Genomic DNA, 19,175 nt, shown 5'->3' with positions numbered 1-19,175 from the left:
AAGCAAGCAAAAGGATAAACTTGTTTGTATCCTAAAAGATTAAAAGAGCTACAAATAGTCTATTTCTTGCTCAGATGAAAAGGAGGAGTAGGCTGGGCATGGTGGCTCACACCTGAAATCCCAGCACTTTGGAAGTCCGAGGTGGGCAGATCACCTGAGGTCAGAAGTTTGAGAGCAGCCTGGCCAACGTGGTGAAAACCCATCTCTACTAAAAATACAAAAATTAGCCAGGTGTAGTGGCACATGCCTGTAATCCCAGCTACTCGGGAGTCTGAGGCACAAGAATCACTTGAACCTGGGAGCCTGGGAGGCAGAGGTTGCAGTGAGCCTAGATCATGCCACTGTACTCCAGCCTGGGTGACAGAGTGAGACTCTTGTCTCAAAAAAAAAAAAAAAGGCCAGGCGCGGTGGCTTATGCCTGTAATCCCAGCACTTTGGGAGGCCACGGCAGGTGGATCACCTGAGGTCAGGAGTTCAAGACCAGCCTGGCCAACATGGTGAAACCCCGTCTCTACTAAAATACAAAAATTAGCCAGGCATGATGTCGGGTGCCTGTAATCCCAGCTACTCAGGAGGCTGAGACAGGAGAATCGCTTGAACCCAGGAGATGGTGGTTGCAGTGAGCTGAGATCACGCCACTGCACTCCAGCCTGGGTGGCTGAGCGAGACTCAGTCTCAAAAATAAATAAATAAATAAATAAATAAATAAATAAATAAATAAATAAAGGAGGAGTAGACAAAATACTAATTATTAATGTTTATTGAATGCTTACTCTATTCCAGAAACTGGCCGTTCTAATCCTCACAATTCTGTAAGATGGATACTGTTATTAACCCTTCTCACAGATGAGCTGGTTAAACAATTTGCTGAAGGTGAACAGCTAGTAAGTGACAGGGCAGGGATGATGAACCTAGGCAGTGGGTGTTCAGAGCACATATACTCCACTATGCTAAACCACCTCTCTTCAGGTGGCTGTAATTGCAGCTTTCAATATTTTTTCTCAAAAAAAAAAAAAAAAAGACTTGAGGTTAGAATGGAAAAGTGTCAGGAATTAATGGAGCTCATTGGTAGGTACACAGTTATTACATTATTCTATGTTTCTCTGTATATTTCAATCACAATATTAACACAATTTAAGTAAAAATAAAAATTATGCTGTTTAGCAGCAACAAAATAAAGTAATCAGTATGTACATGTGAGTCAGGGAAGACTTTTACAGAATAGGAGACACTTGTGCTGGATCTTAAAAAGTAGTCAAAAGATAGATAGGCCAGATGAGGTGGCTCACACCTGTAATCCCAGTACTTTGGGAGGTCGAGGTGGGAGGATCTCGTGAGCCCAAAATTTCTAGACCAGACTTGGTAACAAAAGGAGACCCCTTGTCTCTACAAATAAAAAATAAAAAATTTAGCCAAGCATGATGGTACGCACCTGTACCAAGTACACAGCGACTTGAGAGGCTGATATGGGAGGATCACTTGAGTCCAGTAGATAGGGGCTGCAGTGAACTATGATCACACCACTGCACTCCTGTCCAGGCAACAGAGCAAGACCTTGTTTCAAAGCAAGCAAACAAACAAACAAACAAAAACAAACATAGGTAGATGGACATTCTGGGTGAAAAGAGAATACCACATGCCACATAGCAAGGCGTGAAGCTAGCCACATGCATTCCCAAGTTACAAATGGTACCACGCGACTGGAGAAAATACTAGAGACAAGTCTTTAGGAATAGGCGAGGGCCAGGTCCTAAAGAAAGTGAATACTGTTCTAAAGAGTTTGGAGTTTTTATCTAAGAGGCCAGAGATCACACTGAGGCAAAAGGGGGGGCCACATGTGGCATAAGGCTATGTTCAGTTTGTGTGTGTGGACATGTGTGTGCAAATTTGAATTAGTTAACTACATATATATCCAAAATATGGCAGCTTTCACATAAAATTTTAAGTTTTCTACTTCTCATGAGAAATCAAAAGATTTAACAATACAGGGATGCTCAACAATACAGGGATACAGTATTAGATAGCATTTACACTGTACAAGGGCAGCTCACTTTGCCACGTCCCGTACTTTACTCTGATGTAGACACTTGTTTTTTTTTTTTTTTTTTGGTTTTTTGTTTTGTTTTGTTTTTTGAGACTGAGTCTCTCTCTGTCACCCAGGCTGGAGTGCAATGGCGTGATCTCGGCTCACTGCAACCTCCGCCTCCCATGTTCAAGTGATTCTCCTGCCTCAGCCTCTCAAGTAGCTGGGATTACAGGCACATGCCACCATGCCCAGCTAATTTTTCTATTTTTAGTACAGACAGGGTTTCACCATGTTGACCAGGCTGGTCTCGAACTCCTGACCTCAGGTGATCCGCCCTCCTCGGCCTCCCAAAGTGCTGGGATTACAGGCATGAGCCACCATGCCGGCCAACACTTGTATTTTTTTATCCCTATTCATTCTTTTTTTTTTTTTTTTTGAGACAGAGTTTCGCTCTTGTCACCCAGGCTGGAGTGCAGTGGCGTGACCCCAGCTCACTGCAAACTCTGCCTTCCAGGTTCAAGCGATTTTCCTGCCTCAGCCTCCCGAGTAGCTGGGATTACAATGCATGCCACCATGCCTGGCTAATTTTTGTATTTTTAGTCGAGACGGGGTTTCGCCATTTTGGCCAGGCTAGTCTTGAACTCCTGACCTCAGGAGATCCATCCGCCTCGGCCTCCCAAAGTGCTGGGATTACAGTCATGAGCCACCGCACCTGGCCCTAATTCTGTCATTTCTTCTATATTCGTTAGCTAACATCCTGTAAAGCAGACATTTTCTTTTTTACTCTCCCATCTGTCTCTCTCTGTCGCACACACACACACACGCACACACACACACACACCCCACTGTGGCCTCGGCTTTTTATTTGCTCAATGAGTTGCAATCATTCTTTGTATTATTCAGAATTTCCCAAATCTCAAGTAATATAGAAAGGACAAATAGAATTCTCAAACTCTAGTTAAACTTTCAGAAACGCTTGAACTTCCTTGACCCAAACTATTGCCTTTTCTCTTAATGACAGTGAAGTCAACTCCATAGGTAGCCCATTAACTCTCAAAATCCTGGCCTCAAGTGATCTTCCTCTCTTGGCCTTCCAAAGCGTTGGGATTACAAGCGTGAGCCACAGTGCCTGGCCTAGCTCATTGACTCTCAACCTATTAACTGACACTTAGTCATCTTATCTGCCTGGGAATGTTGCTCCCATTATAGACTGTCTTATTACGAGCTGATATAGCCAATATTGCCTATGACTGGGGGGATACGCTTGGTTTTGTAAAAACTGAGGTAAAATAGGCATAACAAAATTTAGCATTTTAACCATCTTTCAGTGTATGGCCCAGTGGCATTAAGTACATTCATACTGTTGTGCCCTTATCACCACTATCCATCCCAAACTTTTTTCATCTTGCAAAACTGAAACTCTATCCATTAAACACTAGCCCCTCATTTTCCTCCTTCTCCCAGCCTCTTGCAACCACCATCTACTTTCTCTCACTATGAATTTGGCTACTCTGGGTACTTCACATAAGTGGAATTGATACACTCATATCAACAACTATTTGTTTTATCAAGAAATATGAATACCTTTTCAAAAATATCCCTCAAAACAATCCCAGGCCAGGAACAGTAGCTCACACCTATAATCCCCACACTTTGGAAGACTGAAGCAGGAGAACCACTTGAGGCCAGAAGTTTGAGACCAACCTGGGCAACATAGCAAGACATGGTGTGTACAAACAATTTTTAAAAAACAAAAAATTAGTAGGGCATGGTGGCACCCACCTGTAGTCCCAGCAACTGGGGAGGCTGAGATGGGAGGATCGCTTGAGGCTGGAAGTTTGTGTGCTATGATCCTGCTACTGGATCTTGCTAGAGTGCTATGATCCTACTACTGCACTCTGCACTCCAGCCTGGGCAACATAGCAAAACTGCATCTAAAAAAACAAAAACAAAAACCATTGACAATTTAAAATGTAGAGGCTTCATCTGCTGAAGGACACATCAGAAAAAGACTGCCCTTTACCTCAGTGGAAAGGACCTTGTAGGCACTAATTAACAAATAACACAGCAATTGAACTCTAGGGTATTGATCCTTGCATCCTTCTTTCTTTCTTCCTTTTTTTAAGACAGGGTCTTTGTCACCCACGTTGGAGTGCAGTGATGCAATCATAGCTCACTGTAAACTCAAACGCCCTGGTTCAAATGATCCACCTCAGCCTCCAAGTAGCTGGGACTACAGGCATGCGCCACCACACCCAGCTAATTTTTTTTTTTTAAGAGATGGGGTCTTGCCATGTTGCCCAGGCTGGTCTCAAACACCTGCCCTCTATCCCTCAAGATATCCTCCCACGTCAGCATCCCAAAGTGCTGAGATTACAGTCATGAGCCACTGTGCCCAGCTATATCCCTGTTTCTTGACCAAGGAGAAATTACCCATTCTTGAATCAGGAAGACATTGCTATCAGAGACTCAACTGAGAATACTGAGGAATCATCCAGAAGCAGAAAACTGCAGGAAGGGGACAACTTCCACTGAAGACCATAGGAACAAGTTAATGACTGCATGAAGACAGCCCAAGACCTGAGGACCATGGAAGATAAGGAGCTGGAGCTATGTGTTTGTCACACTTCAATCTGCATGGAGGCTTTTCATAATTTTTCTAGATATTTTCTTTCATCTTTTTTGATTTATGCTTTGCTTTGTTGACAGACAGCTTGTTACCTTGACTAGAGTACCTATAAGCAATGATTTCTTAGAGCCAGATAGAACCAGCTTATGAGAATCAATTGCTAAATTGTCAGGAATCTTGCCAGATGGTTGTGAAACCACTGGTGACTTGAAATCAGTCTACAGGAACATGCACACAATGGAAATCAGAAAACATAGTTTTATTTGTCCTTACAGTGTGTGTCTGGAAAATGTTACTGCCAGTGTTCTATGTTCCAAAGTTATTTGAAGTAATCATTTCCCCTGTGTGATTAGGTTTTATATTCAGGTCTGTTCGTTTGTTTCTGTTTGTGTTCAATTGTCTCTGTTTGTGTTTAATTTGATTTTTTCCCATTTGACTTAATTTTGGTTTTTGAATATGTGAGTCATTTACATGATTGAAAAGTAAAAACTGTATAAAGAAAGATACTCAAAGAGTTCTTGCTCTCACCCTGTTCCCTATTCCCATCTCACCCATCGTTCAGAAGTAGCCATTTCCATTTTTAACAATTTCTTGTTTATTATCTCTTTGAAAAAATAAATACATATGCATAAATATGTGTGTGTGTGTAGATGTGCCCTAGTTTATTCAATCAGTCTCCTATTCATGGGTAGTTGTACTGGTTTTCAAGCCATTCCTATTGCAAATAGCATATCTGTATAGCATATCTTATTTTGCATTTGCATATCATATCTGTACATCATAGTTTTCATTTGTGGAGGTGTATCAGCTAGATTTCTAGAAGAGTCACTGAATCAAAGAGTAGATGAACATGTAATTTTGTTAAATATTGCCAGATTTCTTTCCAGGGGAGTTGTGCCATTTTGCAATCCCAACATCAATGTGTGGAAATACCTGTTTCTCCTCAGGCTTACCAACAGCGTATGTTGTCAAGCTTTTGTACCTCTGCCTAAGAACTGTGAGGGGTCTGAGATTTTTGCCCTCCTTGCAAGGTGGATGCCTTGCCCTGGTGGGCTTGTGTCAGAGCTAAAGAACACTGAAATTAGGAAACCCCCAGTCTTATAAGGAGCTGCTAAAAACCTACCTAACCTTTGACCTGGAGGAAAATGTTGTTTTTATTGCCTTGGTCAGGAGAGGAATCTACCCTCTGTCCTTCCAGAATGTTTGCAGCACAAAAGACATTGAGAACAGAAGCTGTCACAAGACGTATAGAAACACCATGAAGGATTGTCTCCCAACACTGCCAATCTGATAAGGGAAGAACAGTATTTGAATATACGCTGTCCAGTACCTCCTGTGAATACCAAAATCCATGAATGCTCAGGTCCTTTATGTAAAATGTGGTAATATTTGCATATAACCTATGCACATACTCCAGTATACTTTAAATAATCTCCAGATTACTTATAATACCTAATACAATATAAATGCTATGCAAATGATTGATATACTCTATTATTTAGGGAATACTGATAAGAAAAATAAGTCTGTACATATTCAATACAAACAATTTTTTTTTCAAATACAGTCATGCGCCCATAAGGAAGTTTTAGTCAACAGCTGACTACATATACAATGGTGGCTATACCATATAGCCTATGTGTGTAGTAAGCTATACCATCTAGGTTTGTGTAAGTACACTCTATGATGTTCGCACAATGGTGAAATCGCCTAACAACACTTTTTTTTTTTTTGAGACGAAGTCTTGCTCTTGCCCCCAGGCTGGAGTGCAATGGTGTGATCTCAGCTCACTGCAACCTTCACCTCCCAGGTTCAAGCGATTCTCCTGCCTCAGCCTCCCGAATAGCTGGGATTACAGGAGTTTGCGACCATGCCTGGCTAATTTTTTTTTTGTATTTTTAGTAGAGATGGTGTTTCACCATGTTGGCCAGGCTGGTCTAGAACTCCTGACCTCAGGTGATCCGCCTGCCTTGGCCTCCCAAAGTGCTGGGATTATAGGTGTGAACCACCGCACCTGGCCGCCTAGCAACACATTTTGGAGAATGTATCCCCATCATTAAGCAATACATGACTGTCATTTCTATCCATGGTTGATTGAATTTACAAATGTGGAATCCATGGATGCCAAGGGCTGACCATATTTTAATTTGCATTTCTTTTATAAGAAGTGATGCTGAGTATTTTTCCAAGTACTTCACAGACATTTGCCTTTAATCGTCTGTGAACTGTCTCTTAACAGTTTGGGCCATTTTCCTACTAGGATTTTACTTCAGAAACCTTTTTTTTTTTTTTTTTTTTGAGACTGTCTCTGTTGCCCAGGCTGGAGTGCAGTGGTGTGATCTCCATTCACTGCAACCTCTGTCTCTGAGGTTCAAGCGATTCTCCTGCCTCAGCCTCCCAAGTAGCTGGGACTACAGGCACCCACCACCACGCCCAGATAATTTTTGTATTTTTAGTAGAGACAGGGTTTCACTGTTTTGGCCAGGCTGGTCTCAAACTCCTGACCTCAAGTGATCCACCTGCCTCGACCTTCCAAAGTCCAGGGATTACAGGCATGAGCCACCACACCCAGCTTCTTGAACAGTAAAATCTTTTATACTTAAACAGCTTTATTGAGATATATTTTATATATATATATACACACACACACACACACACATACACACACATATATACAAATATATATAGATATAGATATAGATTTAGATTTTTTTTTTAGATGGAGTCTCAGTCTGTAGCCCAGGCTGGAGTGCAGTGGCATGATCTCAGCTCACTGCAACCTCTGCCTCCCGGGTTCAAGCAGTTCTCCTGCCTCAGCCTTCTGAGTAGTTGGGACTACAGGCACACGCCACCATGGCTGGCTAGTTTTTGTATTTTTACTAGAGACGGGTTTCACCATGTTGGTCAGGCTGGTCTTGAACTCCTGATCTCGTGATCCACCCGCCTTGGCCTCCAAAAGTGCTGGGATTACAGGCGTGAGTCACTGTGCCCGGTTTATTGAGATACACATACCATTAATTTCATCCGTTTAAAGTATACAATTCAATGGTTTTTAGTATATTTATGGAGCTATGCAACCATTGCTATAGTATAATTTTGGAACATTTTCAACATTCCAAAAAGAAACCCCTTACCTCTCAGTAGTCATCTCCATTCCTGCCCCTTGCCCCTACCCTCCCCAGCCCTATGTGACCACCAGTCTACTCTATCTCTATAGATTTGTCTATTCTGGACATTTCATATAAATGGTATCATACAATATGTAGACTTGTGACTGACTCTTTCACTTAGCATAATATTTTGGAGGTTCTTCCATGTATCATGCATCAATACTCTTCTTTTTTTTTTACTTATTTATCTATGATGGAAATTAGCTATTTTGTATAATTTAAACTACAAATATTTTCTCCCATTTTTTTCATCTCTTTTGATTTTGTTTATGATGTTTTTGCCAAGCAAAAGTCTATCCATGTATCAGCCGGGTGCAGTGGCTCACGCCTGTAATCCCAGCACTTTGGGAGGCCAAGGCAGGCAGATCACCTGAGGTCAGGAGTTCAAGACCAGCCTGGACAACATGATGAAACGCTGTCTCTACTAAAAATACAAAAATTAGCCAGCACGGTGGTGGGCACCTGTAATCCCAGCTATTCAAGACGTTGAGGCAGGAGAATCACTTGAACCCGGAAGGAAGAGGTTGCAGTGAGCCAAGATTGCACCACTGCACTCCAGCCTCCATCTCAAAAAAAAGTCTATGCATATATATATATATATGTTTGTGCATATATAGATAAATACAGCTGTAGATATAAATGGATAGATTTGAATTTATCAATCTTTCTCCATGGCTTCTGGAATTTTAGTTATAATTCAGAAGGCTTTCCTTTGTCCAGATTACAAAGAAATTCATATGTTTTCTTCTTGAACCTGTTATGTTTTCATTTTTTGTGCATTGAAATAAGGGATCTGTTTGAAGTACATTCTGATGTAAATTTTTTTTTCAAATGGAATTTCGCTATTGTCACCCCAGCTGGAGTGCAGTGGCGCGAGCTAGGCTCACTGCAACCTCCACCTCCTGGCTTCAAGTGATTCTCCTGCCTCAGCCTCCCAAGTAGCTGGGATTACAGGCATGAGCCCCCGTGCCTGGTCCTAATGTAAATTAGGGACATAAACACTCCAGTTGTGCTAATGTCATTATTTAAAAGTGAATCTTTTCTGGCCTGGCATGGTGGCTCATGCCTGTAATCTCAGCACTTTGGGAAGCCAAGGCGGGCAAATCACTTGAGGTCAGGAGTTCAAGACCAGCCTGGCCAATATGGTGAAACCCGTCTCTACTAAAAATAAAAAATTTGCCAGGCATGGTGGCACGCACCTGTATTCCCAGCTGCTTGGGAGGCTGAGGTGGGAGAAACACTTGAATCCAGGAGGCGGAGGTTGCAGTGAGCCGAGATTGTGCTATTGCACTCCAGCCTGGGCAACAGAGCGAGACTCCGTCTCAAAAAATTAAAAAATAAAAAAGTTAATCTTTTCCCCAATAATTTAAGATCCCACCTTTGTCATATGCTAAATTTCCCTATGTACTTCATAACTATTCCTACTGGTTTGAATGTCTAGGCAGGAACGAACACCACACTGTTTTAATTATCAAATCTTTATAATAAGTTTTAATATGTGGTAAGACCAGTCCCCTTTTATTGTTCTTTCTTTTGAAGATGTTCATAAGTATTCTTGCTTATTTATTTTTCCATATGAAGTGTAGGATCCCGTGCCAGGAAAAAAATTTGCTGGCATTTTTATTGGGATTACATTAAATTTATACATGAACCTGGAGAGACTTTATTACGTTGATTGGTTCTATTCAAAACAAGGAATGTGTTTCTATTTTTGTTCAATCCTACTTTTGTGATTTTTCAGGACTATTTCAAAATGTTTCTCGTACAGGCTTCATGTGTAATCTTTTAAACTACAGGAAGTGATCCTATCCTCTGTGAAACTAGGTCAACTGAATATCACCAGTCATAGCTACTCTTCTCTTTGAGGAGAGGTGAGGAAGGGGGCTGATCACGCCTCAGCCTCCCAAAGTACTGGGATTACAGGCGTGAGCCACCATGCCCAGCACAAACATCTACATTCTATTTGCTCTGATTCTTGTTCTCTTCACTGAGGATTTTGCATATGTTTATTATATTACTGGCTATGATATTATGTAGTACTCATTGAAACACTCTTTAGGAAGCTTTATTGTACAATATGGTGAAGCATAATGCAGGATGGGAAATAGCTTGGAGGGTGAATTTGGGGATACAGTATACAATAGGATTCTGGAGTTAAATTGTTTTTTGACTCAATTCAGAGACTTCTGATGGGCACCCCTCATCGCCCCAGTGAGGTGATTCTAGGAGTCAGAGGAGAAACAATGACCATCAGGCGAAGAGTCTCACAAAGTCAAACGCAGGATTTCCCTGATACCCATCAGGGCACTTTCCCATATGAGACAGCTGCGCTCAGGCTTACTCCAGGCTTTACTTTAAAACCTACTAGAATAATAGTAGGAAAAACAAGGAAGAATGGGTGAAAGGAAACAGCCTATTTATTTCCTCAAATCCTTTCAGCTGCGCTTCACCTTAGGGAACAATGAGGCTTATTAAATAGGGCCAGCAGCAATCTTGTGTAATTGTTCAGCCATCTTCTCTGTTGACTCCTCAGCCTATTCTGCGACCCTCAAGTTACCCACAGCTTGGCTAAAAGACTTCTTCTTGCAGGTTTCTCATGCTTTGAATCTTTCCTAGTACAGTTGTTCCCTCTTGAAATGTACCAGAACGTCCACACAACAGGGTACTATAATACCTGTAAAAAGGAATGCAGAAAATCTCTGCATATAACTATGCAGTGATTTCCAGGATATATTGTTCAGAGAAAAAAAAATTGTGGTAAAGAAAAATGTGTACAGTTGCTAGTATTTATCTAAGAAAAAAGGAATAGAGATATATACAGAGATGCTTGTACTGAAAGTAAACAATGGAAACAGTCCACAGCCCTGGCCTCTGCTCACATACCCACAGAACCCGCAGCTCCACCGTACCATGTGTGGCATTTGGGCCCTCTTTGGCAGCAATGATAGCCTCTCTGGTCAGCGTCCGAGTGCTATGAAGATCACACACAGGGGTCCAGATGCATTTCGTCCTGAGAATGTCAATGGATACATCAGCTGCTGCTTTGGATTTCACCAGTTGGTCGTAGTTGACCAGCTGTTTGGAATCCAGCCAATTCAAGTGAGGAAATATCTTCATTTGTGGCTCTGTTGCAGTGGTGCAATTTACAACCACAAGAAGGTATAATACCATTTTGAATTTGATTACAAGGCCAGAGTGGATGGTGACATAATCCTTCATCTTTATGACAAAGGAGGGACTGGGCAGAAAATGTGTATGTTGGGTTGAGTGTTTGCATTTATTTTATTAAATACTGTCAATAAGAAAGTATTCCTGGGCAGAAACACCTACCTAGAGAGTCATCACTGTAGAGATTAACCTCTGCATGCCCTCTATAACAGTGTGGAGAAACAGTTTTGAGATAGAAACTGTGAAGAGCAACCTCTGGATTCCTTTTGACAGTGCTATTAAGAAACGACTGATGACAGAGAAAAGGCTTGGATTCCAGCTTCGTTGCTGCCACTCTGTTGATGCAGCTGAAAGAGGCCCAAGTGTAAGACACTCTCTAGACATTTGCGATTGGCATGAAAAACAGTCCCAATGTACTGGCTGCTAGAAAGGTGGAAAATCATATTGAAAGTGAACATCACTCTGAGGAAGGCATTCAGGTCCTGGATGAAATAATATTTTCCTTGGAAATTTAAGACATAACAATAGTTCACACTTCGGTAGGTAGGTATGTAATTTCCCAGTATATATGGAAGAACACAGATATCATAGTGATTTTCTCTAGAGAACATTCAGATGAAATTACACAGGGTTACATGTATTTTTACAAGACTCCTCCTCAGGAAAAAGCCAAGGAGCAGAGTCAGGGGCTTCTGAAGGACTCTTTGTTTTATGTAGTGTGTGCATATTGAACTGCTGCTGCCTGTGACCTTGAACTGAGAGTCTAATTCCTGGATCATCTGTTTTCTTCTTATTGCCTCTGGCACCAGAAATAAGAATTCTGAAGACTGGGATAGGAAAACATCTCCTGATAAAGATATTTGAGTACTATACCTGATACCTAAAGAAATTCTCTGGCCAAAAGAAGCCTTCAGTGATGGGATAACTTAGTTAAGAATTTCTGTTTTAGGGTTTTACAGAAATATACTGAACATCAGGTTGATGACATAATGATGGCAACTGCAACACAAAAATTTTCCTTCAGTATTCTTAAAACTAAATAAGGCTATTACAGCAATCTACAAATTCAATGCAATTCCCGTCAAAATACCACCATCATTCTTCATAGAACTAGGAAAAAACAACCCTAAAATTCATGTGAACCAAAAAAGAGCTTGCATAGCTAAAGCAAGACTAAGCAAAAAGAACAAATCTGGAGGCATCACATTACCTGATTTCAAACTATACTATAATGCCACAGTCACCAAAACAGCATGGTATTGGTATAAATATAGGCACATAGACCAATGGAACAGAATAGAGAACCCAAAAATAAACCCAAATACTTACAGCCAACTCACCTTCGACAAAGCAAACAAAAACATAAAGTGGAGAAGGGACACCCTATTCAACAAATGGTGCTGGGAGAATTGGCAAGCCACACATAGGAGAATGAAACTGGATTCTCATCTCTCACTTCATATAAAAATCAACTCAAGATGGATCAAGGACTTAAATGTAAGACCTGAAACTATAAAAATTCTACAAGATAACATCAGAAAAACCCTTCTAGACATTGGCTTCAGCAAGGAGTTCATGACCAATAACCCAAAAGCAAATACAGTAAAAACAAAGAAAAATAGGTGGGACTTAATTAAACTAAAGAGCTTTTGCACGGCAAAAGGAACCATCTGCAAAGTAAACAGACAACCCATAGAGTGGGAGAAAATCTTCACAATCTATATATCCGACAAAGGAATAATATCCAGAATCCACACGAACTCAAACAAATTAGCAAGAAAAAGCAAACAATCCCATCAAAAAGTGGGCTAAGGACATGAATAGACAATTCTCAAAAGAGGATATACAAATGGCCAACAAACATGAAAAAATGCTCAACATCACTAATGATCAGGGAAATGCAAATCAACACCACAATGTGATACCGCCTTATTCCCACAAGAATGGCCATAATCAAAAAATCATAAAATAATAGATGTTGGCATGGATGTGGTGAAAAGGGAACACTTCTACACTGCTAGCGGGAATGTAAACTAGTACGACCACTATGGAAAACAGTGTAGAGATTCCTTAAAGAACTAAAAGTAGAATTATCATTTGATCCAGCAATCCCATTACTGAGGAAAAGAAGTCATTACACGAAAAAGATACTTGCACACACATTTATAGCAGCACAATTCACAATTGCAAAAATGTGGAACCAGACCAAATACCCATCAATCAACAAGTGGATAAAGAAACTGTGATATGTGGCCGGGTGCAGTGGCTCACACCTGTAATGCCAACACTTTGGGAGGCCAAGGCGGGTGGATCACCTGAAGTTGGGAGTTCGAGACCAGACTGACCAATATTAAGAAACCCTATCTCTACTAAAAATACAAAAAATTAGCCAGGCATGGTGGCGCATGCCTATAATCCCAACTACTCAGGACGCTGAGGCAGGAGAATCGCTTTAACCCAGGAGGCGGAGGCTGCAGTGAGCCGAGATTACACCATTGCACTCCAGCCTGGGCAACAAGAAAGAAACTCCATCTCAAAGAAAGAAAAGAAACTGTGATATATATATCACATCATATATATATATATGATAGAATACTACTCAGCCATAAAAAGGAATGAATTAATGGCATTCGCAGCAACCTGGTTGGGATTGGAGACTATGATTCTAAGTAAAGTAACTCAGGATTGGAAAACCAAGCATCGTATGTTCTCACTCATAAGTGGGAGCTAAGCTATGAGGATGCAAAGGCAAAAGAATAATACAATAAACTTTGAAGACTCGGGGAAAGTTGTGGGGGGAAGAGGGATAAAAGACTACAAATTGGGTTCTGTAGATACTGCTCGAGTGATGGGTGCACCAAAATCTCACAAATCACCACTAAAGAACGTACTCATGTACCCAAACACCACCTGCTCCCCAAACACCTATAGAAACAAAAAATTTTTAAAAAAATAAAGCATTGATTAAACGCAAAAATAAATAAATAAATTAGCCCACCTAAAAAAGAAAGACACGCTCACAGTTATTTATTGCAGGATGTTTGTATCAGAAAAGTATGGAAATACACAGAAACAATACAAATGTCCTTTAGTAAGGAACTGGTTGTATAATTATAAAGCCACATGTTGGCATACTGTGCAACTGTAAGCAAAAATTAAGCCAGAGATGGTGGTATGGGCCTGTAGACCCAGCCAGGAATTGGAGACTGTGCTGTGCCGTGATCGTGCCTGTGAAAAGACAATGTACTCCATCCTGGACAACACAGCCAGACCAACCCCACATCAAAAAAGACAGAAAGAGAAAGGAAGAGAGAAAGAGAGAAAGGAAGGAAGGAGAAAGAAAGGAAAAGAAAAGAGAGAAAGAGAGAGAAAGAAAGAAATTACAACTATCACTATTTATTATCATGAAGTAATCTCCATAGAAGGATGAATGAATCATGTTTTACTGTTGTTGTTTTGGCTTGATTTAATTTTATTTTTTTAACCATGAGATCCCTTTATTGAACATCTTGTTTTGGTCAGTTTTGAGTGAATTTTTATAGGAATCTTGATAGGTCCTCCAAGAAATTGCCATAGAGCCTTATTCAAGCCAGTCCAGCTTTCAGAACAAGTAGATTCCTGGAATAAGGAGTGAAGACCGTATTTATAGCTTAAATTTTTATATTCCAATTCTTTTTTTTTTTTTTTTTTTTTTGAGACGAAGTCTCACTCTTGTCCCCAGGCTGGAATGCAATGGCTCACTGCAACCTCCGCCTCCTGCATTCAAGTGATTCTCCTGCCTCAGCCTCCCGAGTAGCTGGGATTACAGGCATCTGCCACCACACTCAGATACTTTTTGTATTTTTAGTAGAGACGGGGTTTTACCATGTTGGCCAGGCTGGTCTCGAACTCCTGACCTCAGGTGATCTGCCCGCCTCGGCCTCCCAAAGTGCTGGGATTACAGGCGTGAGCCACCGCCCCTGGCCTTTTATATTCCAATTGTGATCGGAGAGCATTTTTGTCAGTGTTTGTATTTAGAAGTTTATCTCGAAGGATATTACAAAGGATACAGATGAAGAGACGTATAGAGCAAGGTAGGTGGGAAGGGACGTGGAGCTTCCATGCCCTCTCCAGTGTGCACCACCTTCCAGGAACTTCCCTGTGCTCAGCTATCTGGAAACTGCTGAATCATATTTTTAATTTTCTTTATTTTGTGATGCCTTGACATCCTGAGGGCCTTGCTGGCCAGGGAGAGACTACCTCTCCCAGGGCTAGTTAATTCCTAGAGGTAGCAAATGGCTCCCCTGTAAACTCCCTCCCTCCCTTCCTCCCTTCCTCCCTCCCTCCCTCCCTCCCTCCCTTCCTCCCTCCCTCCCTCCCTCCCTCCCTCCCTTCCTCCCTCCCTCCCTCCCTTCCTCCCTTCCTTCCTCCCTTCCTTCCTTCCTCCCTCCCTTCCTTTTTCCTTCCTTTTTCTTTCCTTTATCTCTCTCTCGCTCTCTTTCTCTTTTCTCTCTCCCTCTCTCTTTATCTTTCTCTCTTTCTGACAGAGTTCACCCTTGTTGCCTAAGAGTGCAGTGGCATGACCTCGGCTCATTGCAACTTCCGCCTCCTAGATTCAAGCGATTTCTCCTGCCTGAGCCTCCTAAGTAGCTGGGATTACAGGCCAGTTAATTTTGTATTTTTAGTAGAGATGGGGTTTCACTATGTTGGTCAGGCTGGGCTCAAACCCCTGACCTCAGGTGATCCATCCACCTCGGCCTCCCAAATTGCTGGGATTACCGGCTAGAGCCACCCGCCCTGCAGACTCACCTTTCTTATGCAAACCAACCAACCAAAGCACATATTTGCAACCACTTTAGCTTACTCTCGGACACCAAGTGAACATTTCCCCTGCTCTAAATCACCCCAGGGCCAGGTGCCAGACGATCAGAGGCCACCTCTATAACCCTGAGCCAACCGAAATGATTTTAAGCTATATAATCCTAAATTTGCTCAAATTTGCCTGTGTCCTGCCTCATCCCTTCCTTTCCATAGAAATGACAATAAAGGCTCTGGGCCGTGCTTCTGTCCTTTGCTCCTTCTGCCTCCTGACCAATCCTGATACTTCACTCTATGGCCCTATGTGTCATGATGTGGCCCCTTCTCTTCAGGAACTGTAAGTAATAAGACTTCTTGCAGGGCACGGTGGCTCATGCCTGTAATCCCAGCACTTTGGGAGGCTGAGGTGGGGGGATCACGAGTTCAGGAGATCAAGACCATCTTAGCTAACATGGTGAAACCCTGTCTCTACTAAAAATACAAAAAATTAGCCAGGTGTGGTAGCACACGCCTGTAGTCCTAGCTACTTGGGAAGCTAAGGCAGGAGAATCTCTTGAACCCAGAAGGTGGAGGTTGCAGTGAGCTGAGATCACGCCACTGCACTCCAGCCTGGGCTGCAGAGCGAGACTCCATCTCAAAAAAAAAAAAAAAAAAAGATCAGGAGATTGAGACCATCCTGGCCAACATGGTGAAGCCCCGTCTCTACTAAAAACAAAAATTAGCTGGGCCTGGTGGCATGTGCCTTGGTCCCAGCTATTCGGGAGGCTGAGGCAGGAGAATCGCTTGAACCCGGGAGGCACAGGTTGCAGTGAGCCGAGACTGCACCACTGCACTCTAGGCTGGAGTTCGAGACTCTGTCTCAAAAAAAAAAAGGCTTCTTTCAATGGCATTGTCCTGTCTGCATCATCACTCAGTCACCTCTATAAATTAAAATCCAGGTACAATTAAAACAAATAATAAATCATAAAATATTTTTAAGTAGTTAATTATGGGAGAGGGAAAGAATAAGGTGAGAGTGGCTAGAATAGAAGGTAGACTTCATTGAAATAACTTGTTTCAGAGACTTGACTTTGGAAGCAAGTACACATTTTATATAATCATTAAGTAAAATTGAATTTTAAGGGGAAATTCCCCAAAATAAAATCAAACAAATAGTATTTAATGCATATCCAGTTGTGGCATAACCACACATAAAAACCATTCCAAATGACTTCGTAACAGAAAATTTTCACTGTACATCAATAAAGGGAAATATCCTAAAGATTAAAAATTGCAAAAAATAAAAGCTTAGGCTGATTTCAATAATCATATTATTAGCAGCAGTATTGGTATTATTATTCTGAGACTACTGTGTGCACATTTTGGAATGCAAATGAATAATTTTGTGAGATATCAATTCTATTATTCCTATAATCTTGAATTTACCTTGTAAATATTTGTATTAGTCCACTATATACCTAATTATGCTGCATAACAAACCACTCAAAACATCAGTGACTCACAACCCTAAGCATTTATTTCTCATTCACATATCTGTGCCTCTGCCTTAAGCTACATTCTACAGGTTGACTGGCATTTGAACAATTTAGGCTGGGCTCAGCTGGGCTTAGCTCCAGATTGCAGCTTTGGTTCAGGTCTACAAGATGTATCTTTCATTATTCTGAAAGCAATAGGCTACTTATGGCATGTTCTTCTCATGGCAATGGCAGAGGTAGAAGAGGGCAAGCCCATATGCACGAGCACATTACCAACCTTTTCAGTCATATGTGCTAGTATACCATTGGCCAAAGCAAGTCACATGTTCAAGCCCCAAGTCGATGGTTGTCATAAATGACATGAAAAAGTCTCATGGCAAAGCCTAATGTCAATAGGAAGGGATGGTATACTTTTTTCAGGGAGGTGATGGGGATGGAGAATTATTTTCTTTTTTTTTTTTTTTTCGAGACAGAGTTTCGCTTTTGTTCCCCAGGCTGGAGTGCAATGGCTCGATCTCAGCTCACTGCAACCTCCCCCTCCCGGGTTCAAGAGATTCTCCTGCCTCAGCCTCCCGAGTAGCTGGGATTACAGGCATACACCACCATGCCCGGCTAATTTTTTGTATTTTTAATAGAGACACGGTTTCTCCATGTTGGTCAGGTTGGTCTCTAACTCCCGACCTCAGGTGATCCACCTGCCTTGGCCTCCCAAAGTGCTGGGATTACAGGCATGAGCCACCTTGCCAGAATTTTCTTAAAAAACAAAACAAAAAAAACTACCATAATACCAACATGAACTTGTAATATATTTTATTAAAACAAAAAAAAATTTCTTTTCTCTGTCCACCTAAAGTGTCTAGAAACAAAAATACTTCAGTAGCTATAAGTACTCCTGGCACCTGAAGGAGTTCAGATTATGCCACTGCAAAATATGCCATGCTGGCATGTTGACTGTTTTGAGTTAAAAACACTCAACAAACAGCAGATACAAGGACATTCTGATCTCTTTTTTTTTTTTTTTTTTTGAGATGGAGTCTCGCTCTGTCACCTAGGATGGAGTGCAGTGTCACAATCTTGGCTCACTGCAACCTCCACCTCCCAGGCTCAAGCAATTCTCCTGCCTCAGCCTCCCAAGTAGCTAGGATTACAGGTGTGCACCACCACACCCGGCTCATTTTTTGCATTTTTAATAGAGATGGGGTTTCACAATGTTGGCCAGGGTGGTCTCAAACTCCTGACCTCAAGTGATCCACCTGCCTTGGCCTCCCAAAGTGCTGGGGTGCTGGGATTATAGGCGTGAGCCACCACGCCTGGCCTGATCTCCCTTCTTTTTCTTAAAAACAAGAGATGAAATTACCATGTGAGAGCTGCTCTTCCTGTAACAGGAGAAAAGAAACATTCTTATCATCTGGGAGATTGAGACTGAGAGAATCCTGTACAAACAGACCTTATTAAAAAAATTGTTATCTTCCTTTAGCCTCCACATACATTTTCGTTTTTGTTTTTTTTTTTTTGAGATAGAGTCTCGTTCTGTCGCCCAGGCTGGAGTGCAGTGGCATGATCTCAGCTCACTGCAAGCTCCACCTCCAGGGTTCACGCCATTCTCCTGCCTCAGCCTCCCGAGTAGCTGGGACTACAGGCGCCTGCCACCACACCTGGCTAATTTTTTGTATTTTTAGTAGAGACAGGGTTTCACTGTGTTAGCCACAATGGTCTCGATCTCCTGACCTTGTGATCCGCCAGCCTTGGCCTCCCAAAGTGCTGGGATTACAGGTGTGAGCCACCGCTCCCGGCCTTTTTTTTTTTTTTTTTTTTGAGACAGAGTTTTGCTCTTGTTGCCCAGGCTGGCGTGCAATGGTGTGATCTCAGCCCACTGCAACCTCTGCCTCCTGGGTTCAAGTGATTCTCTT

At 41.8% G+C, this 19,175-nt stretch overlaps 1 long non-coding RNA gene and 1 pseudogene across 1 annotated transcript in view; one reads left to right on the top strand and one right to left on the bottom strand.

Annotated features, from left to right (window-relative positions):
- Nucleotides 1-10,694: 10,694 nt before the first annotated feature.
- On the top strand, nucleotides 10,695-12,946 carry LOC101129383 (asparagine synthetase [glutamine-hydrolyzing]-like; annotated as a pseudogene).
- A 1,564-nt stretch (nucleotides 12,947-14,510) lies between these two features.
- LOC129526295 (uncharacterized) overlaps nucleotides 14,511-19,175 on the bottom strand; it is a 59,652-nt gene continuing 54,987 nt past the window's right edge. The window contains exon 4 of the long non-coding RNA XR_008670932.1: nucleotides 14,511-14,611. This is a non-coding gene — a long non-coding RNA (uncharacterized lncRNA). The remainder of the gene's footprint in view (nucleotides 14,612-19,175) is intronic.

The sequence above is a fragment of the Gorilla gorilla genome, chromosome 14 (assembly GCF_029281585.2).
Source record: "Gorilla gorilla gorilla isolate KB3781 chromosome 14, NHGRI_mGorGor1-v2.1_pri, whole genome shotgun sequence".
Lineage (NCBI taxonomy): Eukaryota > Metazoa > Chordata > Mammalia > Primates > Hominidae > Gorilla > Gorilla gorilla.
Note: the sequence above shows the minus strand (reverse complement) of the source record. Positions and strands in the feature narration are given on the sequence as shown.